We start from the raw sequence: 22568 nt of genomic DNA on the forward strand, positions 1-22568 counted from the left end.
ATATATGTAAATAGTTAATTAATGAAAACCTGAAATGTTCAATACAGCCATCGAAATATTTGAATACTTGTTTAAATGTACGATTGCAAAATAAAAAATATAACCACTTGTCTAAGTTCAACCTGTGAGCTCTTGTGCAATGTTAACGGTTTAACGGTTGTATGTAACATTCCACATCAAAGAAAGTAAAATAATTTTCATCAGTTTAACCCTGAAGAAAGTAAAGTTAATAAAACCCATAATGATATAATAAATTATTACACAACTCTTTAACAGCTTTTATTAATCTCTTCTAGGAAATTAATTGAGCTTGTGGTATTATGTTGCGTGTGTGTGTGTTTTCTTATGGCAAGGCCACATCGGGCTATTTGGTGAGTTCACCGAAGGGAATCGAATCCCTGATTTTAGCGTTGCAAATCCGTATGCTTACCGCTGTACTAGTGGGGATTATTATGTTGCGATAGAAAGACCGCGTTGGTGCTCTCTATAATTATTGCCTATTTTCCTACTAGTTGGATTATTGCCTTGTAAATGGCAACTTAGTTACCCACTTTATACCTTTTAGCAGTTTATGAAAGCACAACAGAACTGAGTAACCAATTTTTATTTCGTTAAAATTTCATATAAGATAAGAAGGTTTACTTTTAACGGTTAAAAGAAAATGAAATTCACAAAGTAAATTTCATAACGTTTTTCAGTCCTTACGTGAGTTTCGTTTCTTTTCATTCCGTTAAAGACTAAATAATACATTAATATAGTTATTTACTATAAGCTCACTAGATGGCACTAGCCATCAATAAAGGATGTATCCCTTGGATATTCGAGCGTGAGTGTGAAGCGAACGAACTTGCTTCTGTTGGGTTTATTTAGATCGAGATTGTTAGAGCTGTTTTAGAGAAACAATAAGTCTTGTAAGTATTAATAAATCTACTTAACTATGATATATCCCTGAGAAAAAGAAGTAAAACTATAAGATTAAGTGAACATGTTAATTACACAGCTAGTGGTTGAGAAGTTGTGGATTATAAACTCCTACATATATTTTGCTTTTACACAACACAGTGTCAACTTGTTGAATCTAAGTGTGGTAGCTGAAGTTCAGAAAGTTTGTTGAGGTGAACAAGACGAAGAATATCCGTGAGTATGTTCTACATAATGCTGAATATGAAAAGTTTGTTTTGTATCGTTTTTTAAGAACTCAGAAGTTTCAAGTGTACAAACTACAGACAAATTATTCACTGTTCGGAAATTGGTTCTTTCTATGTACATTTATTTAACATTAAGGTGTAATTGGCATTAGAAGTCATAGCATTACATCATTACGAGAATGAATATACTTTCGTGTTGGTACAAAAATAAAAAGTAAAAATATGCCATAGAGTTTAAATAAAAACTTTCAAGTGAAGACTGTTTTATATCGTTGATGCACGTGGCTGAATGCGTTTCTGTTGACAAAGTATAAGTGATCTACGATCTAAAAAACAGATCTGTGCAGTGACTTGTAAGTTAACTTATGTTGTGGCAACTCAAAGGTGTAAGGAATAAATTTAATTTTCTACATATCAATAAACTTCTGAGAAGAAGGAAAATGTTCTCTTACATTGTTAATTAAGACGCTCCTGTGTTTTAATATAATTTACATTTTATGTAGAAGCTATTTTAAAATAACCTAAATATACAAGGAACGTTTATAACCAACATCTCACCAGTACATCTTTATTGTTTAACAAAGTTTTGATGTTCATCGCAAACCTTTCCTATTCGGTAGTTACCATCGAATCAGTAAACGTTATTTTAGCTACCTGTTGCAACAACTTCCAAACAAACTGTTGCAATTATTATGTGCTTAAAATTTGTTGTAGATGTTACTAAATTAAAAAGTCTTTTATAATAGCTTCCTATTTCAATATTACTCCCAATAATTATCACTATACTAAATAATGTTTATATCGTCATCGTCATTTAATAGAATAATAAAATCCAAGCTCTTTCGACAGGTGGAAGGTGGGAAGTTAGGACACCCGACTTGCAACTTGCAGGCCTTGGGTTCGAATTATTGTTCTCTAACATGCTTTTCGTGTGGGTATTATAATGTAATGGTGAATCTCATTATTCTTTGGTAAAAGAGTATTCCAAGAGTTGGTGGTGTTGACTACCTTTCTTTCCTCTAGCTTATTAATGCCACATTAGCACACAAATAGCCCCCGAGTAGTTTTTTGCAAAATTTAAAACAAAAAAACAAAATTAACAGCTGGATCTAACAGAGGAAGAGGGAGAAGAAAATTACAGTTACTACATTATTATTTTATTAATTATAATGTTGTCTGCAAAAATTTCCTTAGTGTCAATTTGTCACTGTATTGAAGAACCTGTTAAATTTCTGTTAAATAATCTAAAATTTTTTCTATTGTGTAGCGTGAGATATAATTCTTTGAAGTCGTATTAATAGTATATTCTCAATATTTAAAAAAAAAACGCATTTAATCAAAGAAGGTCTGAGATTTAGGTTGCATTAATTATAAGTAGTTTTTCAAGGAAGATTCAGATTTCGAGTATAACATTTCATTCTAATATAGTCTTTCAGTATATTAGCGGCAACTTTACAAAATTATTATTGTAAAATACAGTGTTCAACTTCCCGTGATGGGCAGAACGCAGATAGCCTGTTGTGTAGCTTTGCGCTAAAACAAATAAAAACTAAAATATTCTCATACAAATAAGTTATAGAAAGCTTTGGGCTTGAAAAGAAAAGATAAATTTTCTTTTAAAATTTGAGCAATTCCTAGGTTTACTGTAACGATTATTCGAAACAGCAAACTTGTTTACTTTTTATCTCTAAGCAACGAGACCAGAATATCGCTCTCTAGGAATTCATTCTGGATTTCAATTTTATGTAGATAACGTGAATGAACGTTATTTATGATATTAAAAGAATGAAAGCTAATAAGATCCAGAGAGACTAAAGGTATCCACTTACTGGTTAACCGTATTTAATTTTAATATCTAGGAATAGATCTAATGAATTCATACAATATTTGTGATTGAAATTACTATTAATTTCTAGTAATATACTTTATAAGGCCAGATGTAGTAACTAAATCTATTCAACAGTTCTTTTTTACTAGCACAAGATACCAAGAGCCCAGATGTTTGTCATACTTTATCGAACTGCTTATTATTATTTTTTTAATGTTATCTCAAGTGAGTTCATGAAATATTCAGTAAATTGTACTTAGTATAATTTTAGGTATACATTTTCTTGTGGTGTATAACATAAAATTTAAAATGAAATCACGCTATTCTTGCTGTGTCAGAACGTAAATTCACAGTGGGTCAAACACTTCTTTTAATGTATTTTAATTTCGCTCTGAGGTCAGACAGTGGTAGTTGTTTATTACAATTAAAATTCACCGTGAGATAAGATGTTGACCGTGGTATATTACATGTACAATTCACAGTGAGGTTAAACATTCTGCATGGTATATCACACTTTAAATTCACAGTGAAGTCAGACTGTGTTTATAATATATTAGATTTAAAACTTACATAGTGAGCATACTGTTAGTAGTATATGGTATTTGAAATTCACAATGATGTCAAACACTATTCCTGAAATATCATATTTAAAATGTACAATGAGATCATACAGTGTTTGTGCAACCTCACATTTAAAGTTTTTATTGAGGTCAGACTCTGTTCATTGCACATAACACATTCCATAGCATTTGTTTGTTTGTGAATTTCGCGCAAAGCTACACAAGGGCTATCTGCGCTAGCCGTCCCTAATTTAGCAGTGTAAGACAAGAGGGAAGGCACCAACTCTTGGGACATTTTTTTTACCAATGCATAGTGGGATTGACCACAACAGTATAACGTCCAACGGCTAAAGGGGCACGCATGTTTGGTGGGGATTCGAATCCACGAAGCTCAGATTGCGACTCGGGTGTCCTAACTATTTGCTTCTGCTGGACCAACTCGTAGTGAGACCAAATAAAGCTCTTATTACATCACACTCAAAATGTACAGAAAAATCATCCACTTTTCATGGTATATCACAATGGAAGTGCACTTGAATACTGTATTCAGTCTTGAGCAACTTACCTTACGAAATATATTGAATTTAAGGAAAGGGTTCAGAGAAGGGTTACTAGAGTTCTCATACGAGGAGAGGTTGAAATCTCTCAAATTGTTACTCTGGAAAAAAAGAAAAGTTAGGAGAGATCTGATTTAGGTGTTTAAGATTGCAAAAGGAATTGATATTGTTGATGTATTATTTTCTTTCATACATAGTAGTGAATAGTAGGACTAGGGGATACAAATATAAATGTTTGCATGGTAGGAGTCATCTTCAGTTAGTAAAGTTTTAATTTTCTAATGTGGTGGATAGCCTTTGAAACTTGTTTTCTTGGAATGTTTTTATTTAGTTAGGAGGCTGGAATAGCCGAATTTGACCAGTAGGTTTCATGCTGTCCCCAAACGCAATGTTACGTTAAGTCACACCACAGCAGATGTAATAATGATTACAGATGCACTGATGAAAAAGACATAACATTTAACATAAGTAATTACGTTACTGTAAGACATGAGAGACAAATAAAACACACACCGAAAAGGGGCATATTAGCCCTCTATAAAATCACTTTATCCATAAGTAATATCAGCTTTACCTCTGAAAATGAAAGTATGACTCTAGAATTAACATTAAAAAGTAACATTACTCCTACAATAACTGACCTATTTAGATTACTTTCTGAAAAATAACTTAGGTATAAACCTGTTGCAAAAATATTGTAACCCAGAACCATAACTACAGAATAATAAGAGACTTCAACGGTAAAAATAAAGTATTTTGATGCGCCATGATAGCAGAAATTTGCAAGAATTCTTAGCAGCTATTGACAGCATCCCACTCAACTATAACACCTCAACACATACAACCTAAACAAATAACAGAAGCGATATATTATATCCGTGTATACATTTTACTTTTATAGTTGAAGATATAGATAGTGATTTTCTACCAATCTGTTGTGACTGCAATCTATGTACAAATTATAATAAACAAATACCCCGAAACGTAATTAAAACCAAACAACCATCTAGACAAAATACAAAGAAATATTAAATAACAGTCTGCTCGAAAATGACAACAACGAAATGTAGTGTAGAAAACCAAACTGTAATGAGTGACTGCTGTCATACAATGACGGTGGCCAGGTGGGTTAAGGCGTTCCACTCTATATCTGAGGTTCGCGAGTTCGAATCTCCGTCGCAAAAAAAAAAAGTTTATATTGGAAAAATCGACATTATACATTCATGAATATGACCTGAAAGATTTAACAGTTCAAACTCTGAAAAGAATCACTTTAAGACTTTGTGACCAATAATAAAGAAAAAAAGAACAATATAGTTGGTCTCCTGTTCACAATTCTCCGTATCATGGCAACTTACAACTCACAGAAAACTATGTCATGTTCACACCAAACAAAATGATGGATCTGAAATATTAGTAAAGTCAATACGGAATCCAGCTTTGTGTGGATCAAATTTGATATTAAGGGCACTGTGCTACATTGTATACTGTATACGTGGTTATGAGTGTTCATGTAACTCATCTTCTCATTTAGACTTTTAAATTAATATTTTCTTTACCTTATTAATATTCGTGTCACACATTTATTAATATTAATTTTTCGTTTTTTATAACAGTGTTGCATGTCAGAAGACATATTGCTATTTTTTAGAATTACGTCAGTTTTTGTCGTACTGTTAAGATAAGTATTTTTATCGGTAGATTATCTAGTTCTTGATGAAGCAGTAATGTGAAAATTTAAAGAAATAAATTATTTGTACTGAATACTAGCTGTTTGTCGTTATTAAACATGTACTGTGCACTACACTACGTAAATTATTTTGTTTTGTTTTTGTGTTTGATCGTACCTAATAATAATAGTTTATAATAATATCTTATGTAAGGTATGCTAGGGTTGACTATTAATGAACAAATTTACACATATTTGTAAAAGTTTAAAGAAATATCGTGTAAGAAATACAATGTAACACTTTTGGATAATTCTAAAGATAATTTGGTTTCGATGCTCAGTATTGCATTACCTGTGGTATTGCTTCATATTTATAACATCTAGTGGTAAAGTTACATTACTGATTAATTTTGTGAACAGTTTGTACTGCCAGTAGCGTCTTGTCTATCATACATATAATGGCTGTTTTTCGGTGTCTTCATTAACTTACATCCTTTTAAGCGAAGCGATCAGGGTAAATACAGAACACTGAAGGTCACGCAATTTGTTGCTATGGGAACTGATAGTCATTCGTGAAGTGTGAAACTTCTTTATTTTTGCCCGCTTCTATTAAATATTATTTAGTAAGATTAGTGTTTCATGTTAGACTTTTACATACATGTTCTTGAAAGGGAGAAAGTCTAAGATAGCAAACAAATTTTGTGAAATAATATTTATTTATACTGTAATTATTATAGTTTAAAGCTGCGTCATGATAAATCTTATAGAACACGTTATACAATATCATCAATGAATTTATTTTGTAAACATTAAAATCTAATATTAATGCTTTGTATATAACAAAAAGCATTCATCTTTATACTTTAATAAACACACAAAAATATCTTAGAACTATTAAACACAACGGTAATACTGACCTTAACATTTTGAGAAACACAACAGAAGGTACGGATATTTACACTATAACAAACGTAACAAAAGCGTTTATCTTAACAGTTTGATAAATACTAAGAACTTGATATATTTCAACAAAAATATTGATTGTTATAGTGTGAACGCCTTTTACAAGGTGACGAGGAGTGATCATAACTAATTATATTTGAAATTTTATATTTAAATTATATTTCGATCCCGTTCGATCCTGGAAATCCCGTTTCGATACCTGTAATGGGCAGATAAAAGAGACAGCCCATTGTGTAGCTTTGTGCTTAATTAAGAACAAATATATCCTGAGGGATTCAAAAGAATTAAAATATTGTATAATAAGATTATTCCAACTACACCATATGTGTCATATCCTTTACAGATATCACTTTTCGCTCAATCCAGAGCTTTTCGGGCTGGTTGGAATAAAATAAAAACTGTAGTAGTCGGAACACTATTTATATTATAGGCCATTGTTAAATATAATAGGTCCAACAGTAATGTCTCACGACATTAAAATAAATTAATATAATATAACATAAATTAAAATAATTAATTTAAAAGTTGATAAAAAATAACAAAAACGGTTGGTTTACACTTTGATGAATGTATAAAATACCAAATTTAAAATTATATTGCTTCAAGTGGAAATATCCAACTTTATTTTATTGACAACCAAAATACCTATGTACGTGTAATTAACGTATTTCTGTTACCTGGTTCTTATTACAAGTTGTTTTATATTAATTTGTATTCACATCTTTTTTTCTATTCTAATTTTCCCTAAAATGTAACAAATCATTACATGGATTATAGGTCATTACAGTGTTTATCAATGGTAAATCTCTAAACAAAGTGTGATAGATATATTAAGCCAGTTAAGTTTCTGTACGTATGTATTTGTATCCACATTTGCGCTTAACATTTATTGTCCTTTTTTTATCGTGATTTTTTGAAATTTCAGATTTCTGTGAAAAGAGAGAGGTTAATATGATACATGTTGGTAAATTAGGAAGTTGGAAAATCTAGAGTTAAAATATGTGTTAAATGCTCGCTAAAAGAAAATATTTTTTTTATAAAATTCCGAGTAAATGCACTTCGTCAAGTAATTGAGCTTTTAACGTGATTTATCTTAAAACAGTGCGATCCTGGACGAATTGCGGTTACAGGAAACTTTCTGACAAACTTTTATTTATTTTCGAACATAAAGTCATACATTAGGTTGTCTTGGCTATGCTCACTACAGGTATCGAACTCCGAAATTTTGTGTTATAAGCCTTCAAGGCTATCGCTAAGCCAATGAGAGTTTTTTTCCTTTTACCTAATGTTGTAACTCACAGTTTTTGTAGGTACAGTTTCTTATTGTTTGTCGAGAAGACAATTTTATTTTAGTAATGAAAAATAAAAGTTCATTTTGCAACCTAAGAATGTATTACATAACGACAGCAGGGAGTGCATATAAAAATATATTGATAATTACTTTTTGTTAGCTAACATAAAATTCTAGATTATTCTTTTAAATTGATATCTTAAAAATACTAAGATTATTGAATAAACAAAAGACTAAATTACATCGACCGGGTGTGGCCTAGTGATTTAATGTAACCGATCTGTAAAAAACGAAGTTGGTAGTTGGTACTGTTAACTTGTTGCACTCTGTTTAGTTTTTCACTTGAACAGCGGGAACGTTTATGCGCAAATATCCCTTTTGTATATGGTAACTTATAAAAACAACTACTAACACTATAGTTTATGTTCAGTGCCTTTCTTCAAAAGCTGTTTAAATATAATATATTGTGTAATATTTACACTTTAAATTGACACTTGAGCACACGAGTTTCAAAGATTGATTTGTGGATTATGTGAAAGATACAGAACTTGAAAAAACACCCACAAGAATCTGGTGGTGTTGCTGTTTGTTTGTTTTTATATCAAACGGTTTTACAACATTTGTATAATAGTATGAAAGGAAATTTATCGTGAAGAACGATAACGATATTTGTCTACGGTTTTATATTTTTACTGTCTTCATGTATGAGAGATTTGTTTTATATGATTTTTTGTAATTCTTTTTTATTTGAAGCAACATTAAAATGGTCGAATAAAGCAGCTTGAAGAATGCTGCAGACGTGTTTGTACTCTAGGGCACTGTGCGAGCAAAATAATGCACAAATAGCTATTGGCTGAAGTATATAAATGTAGAAGTACGTACAGGTAGTAAACGCAGCCAGCCACTCATCATGCACACATGTGTACACTGCAGCGCTAGTTGTCATTCACCTAAATATGCATATGTATTCTAACGGTATATCTAGGGGATCGTCTGTCAATGCATATCATAAACCACTACATAGGCTCAGTAAGGACGAAAGAGAAAGTGATTTAGTAGAGCACGTTTTCATATTTATAATATTACAATATAAATAAAATGTGTACCTCACATATAAAAAACGTTACATTGACACTTAGGTACACCAATTCTGAAGCTAAGTGTTATAGCAAATGATATGATAACCGACTGAAGTTGTTGTTAAAAAAAAAGAGGTCCCTCCTTATTTTAATTTTGGAAATGTTTCACCAATCGCATTTTTTTTTTCCAAGGTCTCATCTGTCCAATTAAAGCTATGGTAAAATGGCATCACGAATAGTTATGTATGTTATTCCTGTCAGTATGTTTTTATTTAGTATAACGGGTTGATTTATATTATATTGTTAAAAATATGACTATGTCGAGCTTGTTTAATGACCATGGATATGTGATACGTTACTAAACTGTTGCGTAATCACTACTTCTAGACCTATCATAAACTGAAATAATGGGACCTAATGAGCTTTTCTTGTAGTGTGGTCGGTTTTGAAAATTGTCAACTCTGCTTGGTATGCGATCAGTTGTCAAATTTAGGCCGTGCTTTAATCGTGCTAGACTCAATGGAGCCTTACTGTCTAAGGAAACATATATTCAGTGCCATTTTACAGTATATTAGTCCAGCTAAATGCGTTACATTTTATGAAAAACAAATATCTTGCTAATACGCGATCTAATTTGAGAGTAAACACGTGGTCATAAGTATTACAGTATCTAGATACAACATATTCTTTATTTACGATATTTGTCTAAAGCTACTCAAAGGGCTAGCTTTGCTAGCCGCCTATAACTCTGAACTTGTAGATCAGAGGAAAACGGCTAGTCAATAGTGCCCACAACTAACACTAGGGCGAGTTTTTCTGACTGAATAGTAGATTTGACTGACACCTTGTGATATTCTCAGATTGCCTGATTCTCCCAAAGAGTCTTAGGTAGGTTTGCTTTAGAACAAGAAAATTATCCGGTAAGTCTGAGTTTAACTAAACTGTCTGAATTTCATCTGAAAGAGTAGGTAGGCGGGACGTGTTGTGCAAAAGAGAAGTTTTAGTTATATGAAAAGATAAATAACAAAAATGTTTATATTTTTGTATGACACGGTACGAACATGTCCTTCAGATCAATTGATCATTTAGCAGATTTTTCTCTCTTGACATGTCTTCGTGTCAACTGGCTCACATTATAAACTTTGCAGGACTATGTGAATCCAATTCATCTTACGTAAGAGGAAACGTTAAATTTGATCATAAAAACTGGCGCCACTCACGTGACTGATCATTTACACTCATTGTAGCGATTGCTGTAACCTCTAGATATCATCTACTCATCCAGTGAAGGTCATTGCTTTCACTGACTTTCTTGAAGAATATGGTAAGTTACAGTAATATTTTTGTAGGGGGAACAGGTATTATCTCTAGAGAACAATAAAGAAATGATAGATAGATTTATTAGTGGTCTTTCGTACGTAGTGTTTATGCTAAAACTGAATAAACTTAGACTTCATGGAGTATTAAAAAAAGTCTACATTAGCATACCACACTTTTCACCCTTCTTTTTCAAGCCTGCCCTCAAACCAACGATCAAATTTGAGTTAAAGTTTATTTTCATGTTATTACTTTGATATATATTATTGCTGTTAAACTTATATTGTTTTATGAAGTCTAAACATTCCGAGTCAGTTGACGAGTATTTCAGCTTGTTTTTCATAAATCAAAACCCTTCACAATCACTATATGTAATCACTATTCAACATTGAAATGCCCTAAAATTAAACTGTGCTTGCACGGAAATAGTAAAAGGCAGTAATATTCAATCATGTATAAATAATCTTGAAACAAAATTGAAAATTATTATGTGCATATAAACATGGAAAAGTTAGAAGATCAGTTTAAATTTAAAAAAAAAATGTAAATATATCTATAAATTTATGAAACATATTTTAATGAATAAAGTAAATAAATTTATATAATATAATATAATTTATAATTGCATAAAATATATTTTTTTTTAAGTTTGCTCGATATTTTACTTTCTTTTACCTTAACCTTTTCAGCAGATTCACTAGTTTTGTGATTAGCTGCTTTGGTGGTTTGTCAAGGTTGTGACTGATTCTCACATGTATGGGCTAACTCGTGTTAGTTGATGTTAACCATTACTTTAGACCAGTGGCTCCCAACCACGGGTACTCGCATCCCTTGGGAGTGCGAGATAGCCTTCCAGGGAGTGCGAAATAACATTTCAGTTTTTTTTTGTTTATATTAAGGGTCCTGTTCTATATATTCAAAAATTACGTTCGATTTTTATTTTTCTTGGTACAGAAGTAGCTTTTTACCTTGTTACGATAAACTATCGTTTTACCGTCACCGGCGCAGACCGAAATCTTAATGTACAACTGTAAACAAACAACACACGAAACGTAAACGTGACCTAAATACTCGGCACAACTAAATAGGTTACGTTCGTGAACGCCGTCTTAAAGTGTCTATTATTTATCTATGTTATGTATTCACGTGATCGTGACTCGAGACACTTCCGGAAATACCCAGAGTTAATCGATGACGTCATGTGACGTATATTCGAGAATGTTCTAGAAAGTTTCGCAGAGTATATAAACCCATGCGTGATGCTATGGTAGTCAGTGCATTGTTGATTCTGTGTTCGTGCAAAAACTTCATTATGTCAAAGAAAAGGAAATGGAGTGATGATTATGTGAAGTTTGGTTTCACTTGCATCGGAACAACTGAGAATCTGCAAAAACCCCAGTGCATGCTTTGTGACGCTGTTCTTTCAAACGAAAATTAGAAGCCATCTAAGCTGCAGGAACACTTCAACAACTGGCATGGTGGAGCAGCTGTTGCAGGCCATGATGTTGAATCGTTGAAAGGTAGAAGGGCCCGCTTTGATTCTCGAGCAACCATTTCAAAATTAGTTTTTATATCTGCTGACAAACCACTGCTGATGGCTTCATACCACGTGGCATATAAAGTAGCCAAATCAAAGAAGCTCCATACAATTGCAGAAGAGGTGATCAAACCGTGTGCATTACAAATGGCAACAATTGTTCTGGGAAAGAAGCCTCAAACAAGCTTAAATTAGTGCCATTATCAAATAATGTTATTCAAAACCAAATTGGTGATTTGAGTTCGGACATTTTGGACCAAGTTATCGCAGATATCAGGGCTAGTCCCTTAAAAATATCTCTCCAATTGGACGAAACAAATGATGTTGGAAATTGCAGTCACCTCATCGCACCTGTTCTGTGAAGATCTGAAAACAACCACAAAAGGGAAAGATTTCTTCCAATGTGTGAAGGACTTCTTTGCAAAATATGATTTAGATATCCAAATTATTGGTTCTGTGTGTTCTATGCTAGGAAATAAATCAAGATTTCTTTTCACTGATGAAACAGGAGGTTCCGCACTTGCATGGTACTCAATGTTTTCTTCATCGACATGCTCTGGCATAAAAAACATTGCCTCCAAAGTTGAAAAAGGTCCTTGATACTTCTGTGAAGACCATCAACTGGATTAGGGGTCGCGCTTTGAACCACCGCCTCTTCAAGTCGCTTTGTGAAGATTTTTGAAGTGAGCGTTCAGTTTTGCTTTTCCACACAGAAATCCGCTGGCTGTCACGTGGGAGAGCTTTAACGCGCTTCTTTGAACTGTGAGAAGAAGTCAAAACTTTTTTGAAGGAACGTGACTATGATCTGCCCGGAGAAATAGGATCACAAGGGTTCAACCAAATGCTAGCCTATTGAATGATATTTTCACTCGTATGAATGATCTGAGTGTATCTCTTTAAGGAAAAAACATAGACATATTGAAATGCTACGAAAAGTTAAATGCTTTCAAAGAAAAGTTACATCTTTGGGGTCGACGAGTTAAAAGAGGGAATCTTTCAAATTTTCCATCACTCGAAGAAATGGTAGGTGAGGATGAGTCCCTAATTCCATGTGTGTGTGAATAAATTGTGGATCATTTGGAAATACTATCAAAGTCATTTGATGGATAGTTTGGAGGAGAACTGGAAACTTCTGAAGAATGGATTATGAATCCATACTCCTTCAATTTGGAAAATATGTCGGATGATGAAGAACTGAAGGGAGATCTTATTGAACTGCGCACAAATCAAGTTCTTGAAATGCAGTTTGAAAGCAAAACTTTGGAACAATATTGGTGTTCGGCAATGGACATGTTTCCAAGACTTTGTGAAAACGCACTAAATGTGCTCATCCCATTTGTGACGACATACTTATGCGAGTTTGGATTTAGTGCCCTTTTGTCAATCAAGACAAAATCTAGAAATCTCTTGGGTGCATCGGCAGACTTGCGGATTGCTATCAGCAACAAAGTGCCACGCTTTAAAAAAACTCGTAAGAAATAAACAGGAACAAAAGAGTCATTACATTTAAATTGGCTTATGAACATTTGAACATTTCAAATTCAAAGAAATTTCATTTCATGCATGGGTGAAAATTTATTTTTTGCAGGCCATGTAGGGTTTATGCAACTTTTAGTTTGTTGTAATATTTTTTCTTTTCCAAATGTTTCGATTTTGTTTATATATCATTAAAAACTAATTATAAAAATTTACTTTGGCCATCTTCACCTTTATTCTTAAATAAATAATTACTGTGAAGGGTGCGAGAACATAATAAAATGTTTTAGGGGTGCGGGGCATGAAAAAGGTTGGGAACCACTACTTTAGACCTTAAAAACCTGTTATGGTTTACAGTATCTTTCCAGATAGAATATTTCTTAAATTATAAAATTAATGCTACAGAGCATGCCACCTCGTACTCACTATATATTTTTTCCTATAAACCCAGATAGTCCGCTGATTGTACTCGGAATGAAAAAGCTGGGGTTATTTTAAGTATCTAATGAGATAGAGAAACGATAGCACGAATATTATTGCAGTATGGTTAGAACTTCACCTGAAAAGTCTTAGTTTCACTGAATTCTGACAGTTATTTTTTATTTTGTGTTGCCTGAAATGAAAATCTAGTTGGATTGGATAGTTTCTAAATGGCAATACTGTTACCACTAAGATACAGTTTTGAGATATTACTAAAGTGATTCATATAGAAACTAAAGACAATTTATCATAAACCACAAGAATATATGTCAATGCGTAATGGTAATATGTATATAGTAATATATGCTACATAAATAAAATATATGTGTGTAGCCTTGCACACATATGTGAACATTACAGAAATTCATGAGTGTTGCATAATATAAATTAATTCATTGCATCAAAAACAAAACGTAACATAACAGTAAACAATATGTGTCTGGAAACAAGGGATTTGGTATTAATGTTAAGAATTTGTGACATGACATTAGAATCACTGAAAAAAATACCAATAACACAGTGTGAAAATATACTTTATAATCTGTTGACTATTTCGAATATGTTACATGTTTTTCGGTGATATAATGAATGTGGTTTTGGTATATTTAAATTTTCAAAGCTCATATTAGGAGAGGTTTAGGAAATACTAACTAATTAAATTATAAGATGGTTAGATAAGAGAAAATAAACTATAGTTATTAATGGAGTTTAGTCAAAATGTATCCGTTTTATTTAACTGATCTCAGGGATCAGTTGAGCTGTTCATAGTTCTTATCTACGTTAACGATTGTTTAAGGCCACTCTGACACCATTTTGTTACGATCGAGCTTGCTTTTATTTCTTATCCATTTACTTTAATTAGTTTATGCTTAATACTATAAGGGATCGACTCATACCAGTTTGAATACAAATATTGCTGTTCAGTGCTATAATCAATAACACATAAATTTTGAACTAGTTTCGTTTCTTAAAGGCAGCGTATTATTATCTTTCTTTATTTCTCTTGGTTCATTCATTCTCTATCATATCTCCCTCACTTTTTCTTTTCTTTAAACTCATGTTTTTTATATTCTTTTCTCAAACCCACATCAAACATATTCTTTCTCACTTGTTTTCCTCCGTGTATTGAATTACAACGCTTCATAATCATGAGAGGTCTTTTCATATTTATATCCGCAGCACTTACTCCAGTAACTTTCAAATGATGTAATTTACTGTAATCCTTTAATCCTTTAAATACTGGCGAAAATCTGGGTGCTTTCTCGTCTTTCTAAATCTAAACCAATGATTCTTCCACCAAACTTCAAAATAATGATACTAATAGGGCCTTAATCAGCAATTTAGTAAAGTTTATGATGAAATTAAACTCCCGGATATTTCTAGCTCTATTGAGAAAAGTACGATAATATAGAATGATTTAGATAAATTGATAATTTAGACAAATATTGACCAAATGACCTTTAATTGTAGCTTTATTAGTGCGAAGTAATACATTTAGGTTATAAGTTGGATATTAACTTAATATAAATATAAACACACTCAGTGACATGACTGAAAAATAGTGGTGGGTAAGCTACTCAAACTATCAAGGCATTGCTTTGTTGCGAGTAGTGAGTGAATAGAAATTTGGTGTCTATATATAGATATGCCGATCAAAAGTCAGAAAATGTTTTTCTCTTTATACAAATCCTTGTTTGGCCTCACTTGGAATACCGTGGGTAGTTTTGATGTCATCATCTAAAAATGAATATTGACTTATTGGAAAAGGTATAGAGAAGGACTCCTAGGGTAACTCAAGGGATGGAAAGGATGTTGTGTGCGAATAAGTGGCTCAGCAGTAAGTCTGAATGCTTATAACGCTAAGAACAGAGTTCCTATACCAGTGGAAAGCATAGCATAAATAAAAAAATATACCATTGATAAATACAACGCTGAACAAGTAGCAAAAAATTATTTTCTCCTGAGAAAATCAATTAAGATTAATTCTATAAGTTTATCTGAGAGTTAGTAGGATAACGACGTTTGTTTTCTTTTTATTTTACTCTTAATACAATACGACGAAGAACAGAAGTTTAATAAGAGTCGAAAAAAACAAACAGGCTAGACTCAGGTTACGACATCTTTACTTCTCTAAAAGTGTTGTTAAAGTATGGAGTGATTTGTTGTAAACACAAGTGGTATCCATAACTTTATAGGGTTTTAATGTTTGTTTGTTTGTTTACTGAATTTTAGGCTAAGCTACTTGAGTGGGATTTGCACTAGCCGTCCTAACTTAGAAGCGATTGTTTATTTGTTTATTTTTAATTCCGCGCAAAGCTACACAAGGGCTATCTGCGTTAACTGTCCCTAATTTATCAGTGTAAGACTAGAGGAAAGGTAGCTAGTCATCACCACCCACCGCCAGTTCTTGGGCTACTCTTTTATCAACGACTTAATGGGATTGACCGTTAAATTATAACGCCCCCACAGCTGAAAGAGTTGAGCATATTTGGCGAGACGGGGATTCAAAACCGTGACCTCCTGATAACGAGTCGAGCGCCCTAACCACCTGGCCATGCCAGGCCCCTTAGAAGCGAAAGACTAGAAAACACTTAATGAACACAACACACCCTAGTTATCTTGGGCTGCTTTTTATCAGCGAATAGTGAGACTGACTGTCACGTAATTCCCTACGACTGAAAGGACAAGGACGTTTGAGTTTCAGGAATTGAATCCGTGATCACAGGCTGTGAGTCGAGTGCCTTAATCACTAGTCGCTGTCAAACTGACTAGAACAATTCAGTGATGACAACTTGTTTAATGAATTTTAAAATAGAAGAAGGTCAGCGTTTAACATGCACAATAAAACTTTATTTGTCCAACAGCCACTATTAAAAGACTATATGTTTCAGTAGCTTTACATGATAAACGGGTAGTTTTATAAAGAAAAAAAAAAGGCTTAACTCATTGTAATATCTGAGAATAGTACATATATATATATTATACATAATAAGACTATATTTTGTTTTCAAACTATGTGTTATCACCAGTTAAACCTTTGTATTTAACAAAGAATTATTCATTTTACAGCACAAAATATTTATTGCATTCTATCTAATATTTAATTCTCTTTTAGTATTAGGTTCATTTAAGATTATTGTAGACACCATTTAAATTTGCTCATTGAATGATAACATATTTGATATTTCGTTTCAATATTTTATTCTGGCATTGATATCTAATAGGTTTAGGTTTACTCTTTTTGATTTGTTCAATACTTGGTTCAGTACTAGCTACCGTATCTTTAATGGGTAGAATCTGTGTAACTAAAATCAGCACATTGAATTAAATGTCTGTAAGTCTGACATCAGATTTATTAATAACTTTGGGTTATATTTTGCAAACACTTCGGAAGTTTATTATTATTTTTTCTTGGGGGACATGAAGTTTCAAGCTTAATATCAAATTGCTTAATGTTGATATTGATGCCTTTTGGTATTACAGCATTGTTTCTGCACCTTAATTAAAATTTTGTGTTGTGTTAATTGCTTTGTAACCTACTCTACTGACGTAATAAATGTTTTGTCGAATGTCCCGTTATTAGGTTTTATGAACAATTCAATGAAGACAAAACGTGCAATAATTTTTAAACAATTGTTAAAATCCAAAATAAATTTTTATTTGACCGACGGCCGACATAAAAAAAAGACTCCACGTGTTTCTATAGCTTTACACTACCATCACCAGGAGTAAATATCTATATGACAAGTGGGTACTTTTGTAATTACAAATGTTCAGCTCATTATAATCTGTGGGAATGGTATGAGTATTGTACATTAGAAGTCAATATTTCTTTCCAAACTGTACATTATGACCAGCTAACTTTTCATTTCTGTTCAACAAAGCAATATTTATTTTATAACACAAAATTTATATTAATTCTATAATATCAATTCACTTTGAGTACTGGTTTCATTTAAAATTATTGTTTCATATTATTGATCTGTTTCGATAATGTGTTCAGTAAGAGGAGAAATTAATATTTTATTATTACTGACGTAACTTTATGTTCATTAAGACGATAATATAAATTACATTTAGTTTGATGAATATATTTTGTGTTGTATTCATCTAAAATGTTTCTTTATCTTTACAGCTAGGAAGTGTTGTTTTAATTTTATTAAATCAATTGAAAATTGGAACAAAACTATGTTTTCAAAATACACTGGCGACTTCGCTAGTTACGTGCTGTATACGAGGGCTGTTCAAAAAATACGCGGACTGATGTCATAAAACAAAATGTACTTTATTTAGAAGTTACAGGTCTGAGACCCCTTCAAAGTACTCTTCTCCCCAACGCACACACTTATCCCAACGGTGTTTCCACTTGTTGAAACAGTCCTGGTACGCTTCTTTTGTAATGTCCTCTAGCTCCTTCGTCGCATTTGCCTTAATCTCGGGAATCGTCTCAAATCTTCTTCCTTTCAAGGGTCTTTTGAGTTTGGGGAACAAAAAAAATCGCAAGGAGCAAGGTCAGGTGAATAGGGGGGGGGGGAAGAACAGTGATCGAGTGTTTGGCCAAAAACGCACGAGTTCTGAGGCACAAATTTCGCAGCAACACGGTGCATCTTAAATTTTTTGGTCAAAATCTCGTAACAAGATCCAGCTGATATCCCACACTCTTCAGCAAGCTCCCTGACAGTCAGACGTCGATTTGCCCGCACCAGGGTGTTGATTTTGTCGACGTGTGGGTCGTCAGTTGACGTGGAAGGACGTCCAGGACGCTCATCATCTTCAATGGACTGTCGACCATCCTTAAAACGTACATGCCACTTGAAACATGCCGTACGCTTCATAGCAACATCACCGTAAGCCGTGTTAAGCATAGCAAAAGTTTCAGTCGCAGATTTTCCAAGTTTAACACAAAATTTCACAGCAAGTCGTTGCTTCTTCAGGTCATTCATTCTGAAATCCGCCAAACGAAAAAATCGCACTTCACTTAAAACCGCGTAGCTAATACACAAATGAAGATATCTGCAATCGGGAAATGGCGCCGTAATCAGCTGATCTGTGCAAACCTAGCGACACCAAGCGGATTTCCCTGGAACCAACTGGAGCCGCGCAATTCAAATAGTCGGCGTATTTTTTTAACAGACCTCGTACATGGTGATATTATCGTACAGTTAATTTTGCTATAGTAGGCACTGTTTAAAGTTAATATATCGTTAGATTGAAATTGAAGTGTATGTTCTTTGTATCAAATGTTATTACCTATATCTTTAGCAAAGTTTTTTATATAATTTACTTCGTGTTTTGTTTTCAAATTAATGGGATTACAACAAAATTTTGAATGCTCTGTCTGTACAAGAATGAAAAGCAAGCTGCTAGTCAATTTTTTTGAGAAAATAGATTATAAGAAGTTAAACCTTTTAATTATAGAACTATCGCTTGCCATATATTTTATTTTTATTTTTCTCGACCCGGCATGGCCATGTGGTTAAAGCACTCGACTCGTAATCTTAGCGTCGCAGGTTCCAATCCCCGTCATACCAAACATGCTCGCCTTTTCAGCCGTGGGGACATTATAGTATGACGGTTAATCCCACTATTCGTTGGTAAAAGAGTAGCCCAAGAGTTGGCGATGGGTGGTGCTGACTAGCTGCCTTCCCTCTACTCTTACACTGCTAAATTAGGGACGGCTAGCGCAGATAGCCCTCGAGTAGCTTAGCGCAAAATTCAAAAACAAACAAACAAACTAATCGGATATAGGCACCTGTTTGGCACTGCACAGCTTCTCAAACCTTGAAATCAGATTGGACACTGCCACCCTCATTTCCTGTTCCACATTGATTTTCGTGCGGTACTTGCTTTTTTATAACAGCAACCACTGAAAGCACACAGCTTCGCAGAGATATAACGTCGCACATGGAATTAGGATTCGCTGAGCTTTAGTACTTAGCAGCAGTTATTTATCTTTTATTGATATCCAAATGTTTCATGTTGCCAAATTCTGTTTTTAAAGTCTTGACACAAGACAGGTCAATAAGATTTTCTTCTTTTGCAAAGGTTACTTCAGACGGGGCCTTAGCCTTGAATAGGTCTAGGATCCATGCAAACTTCTCTATATATTCTGGAAAGTAATTTTCAAACCAGTCACTGAACTGTGTTAAGCGCTCCTCAAAATCAGATTTTACTTCGTGTTCAAATCAACTTCATTGGATGTAACAAACTGCTGCAACAGGGAGAACAGTCTTTGTCACCACCTTCATTCACTTTTCTTCCTCATAATAGCAACTTTTCCTGAAGGTTGAAAACTTCTCTGCGAGTGTCTTGCTTTCCTGCAGAGAGAGATTCAACGCCTTCAGACTTTCAAAGAGTTCGCACAGGTATGCTAATTTTGACAAAAAATCAGTATCCAAGAATTTTTAGCACATTCGTGTTCTTCTTCTTTGAAATAAGAGTAGAGTTCCTGTCGTAATTCGAACACACGGGACAGTACATTCTCACGGAGAGCCATCGCGAGCTACAGTGGTACAACAAAGATGTGTGCTCTGAGCCCATGTCCTCACACAGTTTTTAAAAAATCTTTGCCTTCTGTAGCCGAGTTTGTATAAAGTTCACCACTTTCAACACATTTTCCAGGACTACGTTCAGTGGAGGACTCAGGCGCTTTGACGCAAAGGCTTCCTTGTGGATTATGTAGTGAGTCTGCAGCGGATCAAGAGTGGACACTCTTCATGATTGACATCTACCGAAGTAAAACCAAAATCTAAATAACTATCGTCATATTTCCGTTTCTTCACAATTTTGCCACTGGTCTGTGGTTCGCCGTCCTTTTCTTTACTCTTACATGTCTTATTAATGTTCAAAATCTTTTCATTTTTGTGCACAAGGACTAAAAATCAACAAAATAATTCACTGAACTTCGCTAGACCTCGCAGACACTTGATCACAACACCCTTCAGTTATTTCGATTACTGACGGACCCGGAAAGTTGACAAGTATATACAAATATACAAATCGGAGAAACGAAAAATTTCGAGAAATTACTGACGTAGCCGAAAGTACAAGTGAACAAAAACATATCTCAAACATTCGAGGACGTCATCGAAAGGAATGTAGCACGATCTAATGTTAAAACTGTGAATTACCTCGAGCTAGTAGTTCGCGCCGTATCCGGCAGATATCGATATCGCTATATTTTCTTCGAAAATTTGAAATATCCGGCGGCGCCCTGGGGCGCAGCGGCGCACAGTTTGAGAACCACTGCGCTATTGTGATTCATGATAATGACTGTTCCTTTCAGCAAACAATTATTTGCCGCTAGAGGTACAAACACACACTTTATAGGTAACGTACATGACGAAGAATGTATCACCTAACTAATATTGCAATTTACTTAATTAACGTTACTATGTAAATTAAACTTCTGACAATACCAATAATGTTTTGCAAATCAATAATTAAAAAAAATATATTCGTTTATTATTACTAAAATGCGTATGCTGCTATTTTTTTTAAACCAGAGTATTGAATTATATCCACAAGTACACCACTGTTTCTTAAAATCGCTTATTACTCTTTAAGAGTTTTTAAGTCAAGGGTAATGTTTTTGAAAGAAATATGTGCTAAGAAGTTTAAGATCATACCAGGACGTCCTTATGAATTATTTGTAGAAAGATGTATTTAATAAAGTAAGCATGAGTAAAACATAAGGCAAGGCTCGTTTTTGTAGAATTTAAATTAATTATATTTATTTATTTATCATTTTTATTTAGTGAAAATACTTGGAAATTATATACAATGACATAACTCAAAAAATTATTAAACCAACAACTCAGGTGTCACAACTTTCAATAACCTTAAAATAATTTAAGTAGAATGTTTCAATGTCCAATACTGTCTTATTATGATCGATTAGAGAGAGCAGTCGCAGATAGGCAGAAACTAACAAATGTATCATTAGAGTCAGAAATTACCCAAACTATATCATATTGAATAAGAACATGTATATTAGTGCATCTATAAACACCAATTTAGAGTGAATCAGGATACTTTCCTAATTTTGTTTCAATATTAATCATCGCAGAATGTGTACAATAACTATACAAACCTATCAAATATCAACCCGAGTAATCTAGTTGTAGATTTCTGATTGCTTAAGCTAACTCTTAATCCATACCTGTCTTTCCTTCTTCTAGATGTTTATTCACAAAATGTAAGAAGAATTTGTTAAAACGTTAACTTTATCGAAAAATAAACAAATAAAAACGCTGTCAAGTCCATTTTATTATTAAGAAAAATATTTCAAATGTTGGCATTAGATCCTCATTAGTTTTACTGGCGTAATCCACCCACAGCTTATAGCGATACCTAGCATTTCCGGTTTGATTAATTGTAAGTCTTGCATTCACGCGTTTGTTTGCTTGAAGTTAAACATCACGGGTATCGAAACCCGGTTTACAACGTTGTAAATCAATAGGCACACAGCTGTGCCACTGGATGGCACATTCAGGAATTAGAGAAATAATAGAAGAATACCAGAATACAATGATTATTTTAGTTTAAATAAGTATATATGTTTAATATGCTTGCATAGCTTCTACTTAAGATGTTCGACAATCTTATATAATTAAGTAACAATTGTGTAATACACTACATAGCTGTTGTAACGTCATTAAAAT

The 22568-nt window shown here is 33.3% G+C and overlaps 1 long non-coding RNA gene across 3 annotated transcripts in view; it reads left to right on the forward strand.

Annotated features, from left to right (window-relative positions):
• The first annotated feature begins 791 nt into the window (after nt 1-791).
• The window catches only part of LOC143253177 (uncharacterized), a 65278-nt gene continuing 43501 nt past the window's right edge, over nt 792-22568 (forward strand). The window contains exons 1-2 of one of the 3 annotated variants that reach the window (XR_013029427.1): nt 792-911; nt 1063-1137. This is a non-coding gene — a long non-coding RNA (uncharacterized LOC143253177). Of the gene's footprint in view, nt 1138-22568 lie in introns of all 3 variants that reach the window. The other 2 variants (XR_013029425.1, XR_013029426.1) reach the window with 2 other exon arrangements.

This window comes from Tachypleus tridentatus, chromosome 6, assembly GCF_004210375.1.
Source record: "Tachypleus tridentatus isolate NWPU-2018 chromosome 6, ASM421037v1, whole genome shotgun sequence".
In the NCBI taxonomy this organism is placed as follows: Eukaryota; Metazoa; Arthropoda; class Merostomata; order Xiphosura; family Limulidae; genus Tachypleus; species Tachypleus tridentatus.